The sequence below is a fragment of the Hibiscus syriacus genome, unplaced genomic scaffold (genome assembly GCF_006381635.1).
Source record: "Hibiscus syriacus cultivar Baekdansim isolate YM2019G1 unplaced genomic scaffold, ASM638163v2 tig00110221_pilon, whole genome shotgun sequence".
Classification (NCBI taxonomy): Eukaryota; Viridiplantae; Streptophyta; class Magnoliopsida; order Malvales; family Malvaceae; genus Hibiscus; species Hibiscus syriacus.
Genome location: NW_024062635.1, coordinates 3,520,713 through 3,528,217, shown reverse-complemented (window position 1 = coordinate 3,528,217; position 7,505 = coordinate 3,520,713). Strand labels below are relative to the sequence as shown.

Here is a 7,505-nt window from a genome sequence, read left to right as displayed (position 1 = left end):
CCCGCATTTGTACAACACATCCACAAAAGCTAACCAGGGGACACGCCACACTATATCATGTTCCTGTAAATTTCTGAAGAGTGAAACCCAATCTTCCTGGTGAGATGCTCTGGCCACTCTTTAGTGAGGAAATCTTTAAGGGTGAATAGGCCGTAGAAAACCGTCGATACTCTCGGTCAATTTCCAGAAGTGACTGCGTATCCAAACAGTAAGCAGCTGGACACACACCGGTGAAGCGGCTACTCTCAGCTCTTCTGCAATCGCTAAGTGCTCTGAATGTTTCAGCCAAAACCGCAGGAACAGGGTTACCTTTCTTTCCAAACGCTCGAATAAATCGACCACTGCGGCTTCCACGTGATAAAGAACTTTCGGGAAAATCATCAAACCATAAATTCCCAAGGCGAACATCTCCATGCTCTTCTCGATATCGCTATGCTTGACGATAAGCTCCTTGAGGCATGACCAAGGGAAGCAATCGGACTCTCCCTTCTTTTGGATTCGATCAGCAACCCACTTCTCTCCCATCCCAGTAAGCTTGCTCTTAAAGGATTGGGTCCTTGAGGCTTTTGAGTAGATACGGTCCAAGTGTATCGTCTCGAAATGAAACAAGGAGGTGTATTCTTCTAACGTGGGAGTCATGTCTTCCTTGTTGAAAGTGAAGCAGCTATATGCGGGATTCCAAAACTGGATGAGAGCTTTGATTAGGGGTTCGTTACTTTCACTACAACAGAAGGGCGATGTCACCATACTTTTGCCAGAAAGAGTATTTCACCTCAGAATTCCAACTTTCCCAAATTTCGCGTAACTCTTGCAAATCGTTTTGCTTTAGACTGACCGGAGCAACCTTGGTAGTACTGATGTAATCTTCAGTCAAACTGTCGCCTTTCTTCCTCTGAGTTTCCTCGGACCACGACCTCACTTCTGCGTTATCCACTTCCTTGTTATGAAAGCTCTTGTCCATTTTATGACCGCCTTCTACTTTTATGACCACCTTGTGAATCAACACCTTTCTTCATGAATGATGATGCAATGCAGCGGTAATAAATAAACACAACAAAAATAAAACTGTGTTAGTATATACAATGAATAGTCAAAGAATAAACAAACAACATGAAGATAGAAAATATATAAATCCTAAACCTAATTCACATGGTATCTACCCAACATGGCGTCTACCGAATCATGCTTTAGTAGATCCTACCCGACATGATATTTACCCACATGTTTTGTTACTCATAAAAAAAAAATCCTAACCGCATGGTATCTAATTCACATGCATGTTGAAAAATAAACCTAACCACATGATCTCTAGTTCGCATACTTTTTGCAAAAAAAAAATAAATTCGAGGGAAAGTTAGAATGAGTTTCCCCTTTGTGTCTGTGGACAGAGATTCAACATAAGATGGGCAGAGTTTCAGTATTTCTAAAAGGGTCCTCGAATTGTCCTTTGCTGGTGCCCCCTTGGGCTTGCCAGACCCTCGATCCTCGCCCATTATAGGCTTAAAACCGGATCAAGTTCAATTTCGAGAGGATACATTTCCCTATGTCCATGCGAGGAAACTCAATGTTTCACTCGTAAACATAAGGCATGTACCCCAGAGGTTACTAGCTAAAGCCCATGCGGAGAAAAATAATTTTTCTCACGTAAGCGTAGCTTTCACCCCTACCGGGACAGAGCACAGTAAGAAGGCTCTAAACATCGAAATGGTTGTAACGACAGTGAGGGGAAACCCATAATCCTTTGCCTCGATCCAAGAAAAACAAAGACTAACGAAGGTCAGAAAACTGAAACATGTAAAACACACATTAGTACAACTATTTATTCATTAACCAAATTACAAATTAAGATGTAAATAAACTTCAAACAAACAAGGGATCAAAAACCAAATTAAAGCGAACTTATAAATTTCGTTTGCAAAGACAATTAATTAATCGACGATCGGCCTGACTCTCTAAAAAGTCCCCAGCGGAGTCGCCAAGCTGTCGAAACGATTTTTACGCGGAGCGGGGGGGGGGGCGAGATTTTTGAAACCGCGTCATTTTTAATTATTATCTTTTCAATTGGATTTTAATTAAAAACATGCGATTTTAGAAAACCTCTCGTTTCGAAAAATTAGAAATTCCTTTACGATGAAAATATAAGGTTCGAGGAGTCGCCACCAATCTTTGATTAGGGTGTGATTGGGCACCCAAAAAACATTTTGTCATTTTAAATTAATTTTAATTAAACGACAAAGAGGTCTGCGTTATCAAAATCTGAGTTCGGGAGTCGGATTACGTGTGGGGAAGGATTAGCACCCCCACAACGCCCTAAATCGGTACCTAGTCGATTAATTAATTTCTTTGCAACGAATTTCACAAGTTCAAATTGATTTGATTAATGATCCCTTTAAACGACAAACATGCCAATTTGCAACATTCAAAGCAACAAAATAGATTTAATTTAAATTACCAAGTCATTAGAAAGATAAAGAATATTCGATTATTTAAAATATCGAGACCAGATCTTTAGTTCAGTTCTAACGACCTTTTCTCGAAAAGTTTAAATAGTCGAATATTTCCTTTTCTTTCGCTCCCAAATTTTACAATGACATATCCAAATTTAATTAGGCGTTACTGACGGGATACCATTTTAATTTAAAATCGTCAAACAACTTTCCTGTAAGTTAAGGAAAGCCATTCTGATAATTTTAGATTAAAAGGGCATTACCCTTAATTCCGATTATGCAATAATGTCAAGTTATGATATGAGGATATCATGCAAAAATATACAAAGTGATGTTAATGCAAAAATAATTAAATATGCGATTAAAGTGAACGAATTCAAACATGCTCATAAAAATAAACTACACCTACGTGCGTATGAACAACATGCTTAAATAATATATACATGCATATATTTTAAAATAAATCTAAATTAATCTAACAATCATGCATAAAATATTAAAAGGACTAAAACATAAAGAAAAATAACAACAACCTTTTCATAACATTTTCATTCTGGGTACTGCAAACAGAATATAACCAAAATATTGCATAGGATCAAATTGAAAGCTTCTCAAATTACATATCCCAATGCAAAAAACAAGAAAATGGCCATAACCATGATAGGACCAAAATAAAATAATCTGGAAACCAGGAGGTAAGATTAAAATTCCCTAAAGCTCGGTTTAAGGACCAATGTAATGAAACAAAAGAGGAAGGACCTATTCTGTTGTTAGCCCAACGTCCTAAAACCCGGTTCTCCTTCCTAGCCTTAAACGTTACCGTTTCATGCCTCCGTGAAACTACGCCGTTTTGGCGTTATAACAAATGGGATATTAGGGTAAACTCCTGAACCCATTCTACCCTTAGCCTAAACACCCCTCACCGTTCTCTGCCTCTCCCATATCCTCTCTGCTCTCCCGTCTCTCAACCCTAAACGAGACAGAAGGCCACCGCGGCCTCCGTCGTCAAATGGCTCCGATGAGGAGCCTAAAAGGCCAGAAATCGACTCTGGTCAAAACCCACTCAAAAGATCATCTCCAAACTCAAATCCAAACCCTTACTATCTTAAACCCATTTTATTTCACTTACCCAAACACCATGGAACCACCGCGGTTCTGACTCCGATGAAGGGCCACCACCTCTCTATCTAACCAAATATTCACTAGTCTTAGACCGAAACCCCCTAAATCCCTGAAACCTGAGTCTAAAACGGACTACACGACTGGAAAACCACGAAAGATGAAGGATTTACCTTCTCACAAGCGGGGTAGGGATTCCTAGCTGGGACGACGAGAGCCTTAGATCAGGTAAGTAAGTTTTCGGTTTACCAACGTTTTTTTTGGATTCGCTGTTATCTCTGGTTGTGTTCGCTGATAACTCGATCTTCGGGTATTTTTCTCTTTTTTGTTCTGTTGATGGCTGATCTTCGATTTTAGGATCACTCCTCCCTTGTTGGTTTTTTTCGTTCTGTCCTTCCCTCGCTGATGACTCTCGGTTTTTTTCTTAAATATTTGATATTTATTGCTTTTCTTCCCTGGAAAAATACCTGAGGGTCCAACCCTTTACAACATTTGGTTCTGGTTTATATAGAACCAGATTTTACAATATTTTTGTCTTCTGATTTCTCTTTCAAAATCCCGTGAGTCTACTGCAAGTTTTTCTTCGTTGACTTGGGTTTTGCTGCCTTGAAACTTGGTTCTGAGTCTTCTGTCGTGTTCTCTGATATTGCAGGTTGTTAAGGTTCACGTGGGATGGCGACCGTCGTAATTGGGTCCAACGGCGGTGGCAACTTAGTGATCGAGATGGGTTGGCAGCAGAACGTGATCTGGACCGTTGGATGGGTCCAGATCCGAAGGTTGCGCTTCAAGGTGGCGACTGAAGGGTCCTAAAACCCTAATGACTAAAGCATGCATGCCGTTGGATCTCCCTGAATCCAACGACTCTTGATGCGCAACGCCAGAGGGTTAGGGAAACCTTATCAAAATTTAGGGTTTCCCTTAGGCTTGGATCAGTTCTGGCCCCAAACGGGTCTTGGGTTGGGTTGCTGGAATTGGATCAATGACCCTTTGTAATTTGGGCCTGTAAAAATCAAAGACCATTTTTAGTGCATTTTTAATTGTTTAATTGTTTGCATATATATATATATATATATATATATATATATAATACCTACAAAATACCAAACTTATGCTAATAACCGAAATTGCAATAAAAACAATAATAAAACCCGATTAAACACGAATAACACCCCGGACAAATTGAGCGTCTACAGTATAATTTAGAAAACTATAATTGATAGACCCAAATAAAATACAAAAATAATTGAGTGACTAAATACGTAATTTGTTTCAAGCCTTAACGCCTAAGGAAAGACTAAATTATTAAAATGAAGGGGAAAGGAGGAGCTACTAGAAGACTCGGCAGCTCTTCTGCCACGTCAACCGCGTTTTTTTCCCGTCATCACTCGTTTTCACCTTTGTAAATCGAGAATTATTTACATTCTCAAGAGTGGAGATTAATTTAATAATTTGATTTTCGATTTTGACAAGTTGACACCTAACCTTAAACAGCTTCCACGAAATTTCTCAATTTCATACCCCTTTAATCTATTTAATACCCCTTTAAACCTTGGTTTGTCCCTCATTGCCTTGCTTTAAGCCATAGCAGTTTCGTAAGTTAATACGGATTGAGCTCTCTCTTTTTGTTATCCAGTTAGCGAAATTATCTTCCGTTAGATATGGAGAACAACCAGCATCCTTTTGGCAGTTCAGTGATCAACTAAGAGTCCAAAATTCAAACTTTGCTAATCTTTCACTCAACGATTCCATATGGAGCAACTCTTATCTTCCCAAGAGGCCCGATGAGAGAGGAATTTCGATATCAGAGTCGGCGGTGACGTTAATTCCGTCAACAACTTGAAGCCAAAGGTCTCCGATTTCAACTCTTTCAACAACGATGGCTGGAAAATAGGAGCCGCTACCAACAACGCATCGGGTTCGGTCCAGTTGGATCCCAGATGAATTTAGGATCAACGGAGGGTTCACTAAAGGGATTTATTCAAACCCAGCAGGCAACAATAATTTCAATGTTAATTTGAAGGCTAACAGAAACAAAACAGAGGAGAATCATGGAAGCAAAAATGGGAAGAAGAAGAAGAACAAAACGATAAATAGCAACGACAACAGGATAAAGATGGGAAGACCGCTGCTGATAAGAGGTTTAAAACACTGCCACCATCTGAAGCTTTGCCTAGGAATGAACTGTCGGAGGCTATATCTTTGTATGCAACAACGATACCATGGAAGAGAATCTCAGAAGACACCTCTTTGGTATGTCTTTGTCCTCTTCTTCTCCTCTGTAATTGTAAAGGATTGATCCTAATTTGTTGTTATGAATCGTATGCAGGATTGCCTCCACGTTACCGAGATTCAGTCCGGGCAATAACTCCGGGCCTGCCTCTGTTCCTCTACAACTACACCACCCACCAACTCCATGGAGTTTTTGAGGTGCCGACACGATTCCTTAACTCTGACTACTGTTTTTTTTCCTTCTAAATTTATAATGGTCTCATGTCATTGTATTCAGGCTGCAAGCTTTGGTGGATCAAACATCGACCCAACTGCCTGGGAGGACAAGAAATGCCCCGGCGAATCACGATTCCCTCTCAGGTATTCATTCGTTCTTACAATTTATATAACAGCAAATTATGTCCTTGTTAGTATCTTTTGAGCAATACCATGGTTTTTTGATTCTCCACAGGTTCGTGTTATTACAAGGAAGATCTGCGAGCCTCTTGAAGAAGACTCATCAGACCAATTCTCCATCACTACGATGGTCCAAAGTTCCGGCTTGAACTCAGCATTCCGGAGGTAAAATTTTCACACGGCCAAAACTGTGATGCTAATTCAGAAATATTCTTAGTTTTACCAAGCCTGGGTTCTGATATTAATTTTTACTTGTGCTGTTAAAATTTGCAGGCACTTTCCCTGTTGGATATATTTGCTGAGCAAGGTGCTAGTTTGGGCTCTGATTTTAATTTCGAGGAAGATGCTTGACCAAACTTAATATTAGGAATGCATATACAAATACACAAAACATACGGAAGAGAGAAAAATAGAGTAAATGTATTGTGAAACAAAGAATGTATTATGGATTAGATCCGTAACTGTTGGATGTAAAACTTTTTTCCAACGTGCCTGTTATGTTTGCCTTTTTTTTAAACATAAATACGGTTTGATGTACTGTATACATAAATAATACTTGAAAGTGGTGATGAGCATCAACCTAATTTGTGGTATTATATGATACTTTGAATTTTGGTGTGCATATGTGCACCGAACCGCGAGAAATGTAGTTTCTGCAAAAAAAATTAGAAAAGATTTAAGCAGTGTGATAACCTAATTAGAATTTATATGAAAATTTATAAATTATTCTTCAAGAAGATTCAATTGAGATTCATATAAAATTTATAGATTATCGATTAAAAAAATTTAATTAAGATTTATATAAAAATTTATAATTATTCATTAAAAATAATAATAAAATTCGAATTTAATTTTATAAGTTCTTTATTTTATGAATCTGTACCAATATTCGTGGGTGTACTTTCTACAAGTTATTTATTAAGAAATGACGCGAAAGTCAAGGGAGGATTGCCTAATAATTTCCTTAAGGGACTACAATGAGCTTTAAATTATAACTGATTGGTTTCACGCAAATTGCTTTTGAACAACTCGGTTTCTTATGGCTAAATTATGGGAAATAGTGACAAAAGAATAATTAATTAAATAAGGTGATTGGTTAAGAAATCAGTCGAGTAGTTGAGGTCTGATTTTAATCTTTTATACTCATCATTTACTTAAATTTTTAAAAAATTATTTAATTTTACTTCCATTTTCATCAATTTAATCTTGAAATTATAAAAAAGATGATAAGATCATCGATAACTATTTGTAATTTATTAAAATATCTTTTAATTAATAACGGCTTATTAATTATTGTATAAATAACTTCATCTT

General features: G+C 37.9%; 1 pseudogene; it reads left to right on the top strand.

The window, feature by feature from the left end:
• The first annotated feature begins 5,102 nt into the window (after nt 1-5,102).
• Nucleotides 5,103-6,775, top strand: LOC120114310 (annotated as a pseudogene).
• Nucleotides 6,776-7,505: the final 730 nt, after the last annotated feature.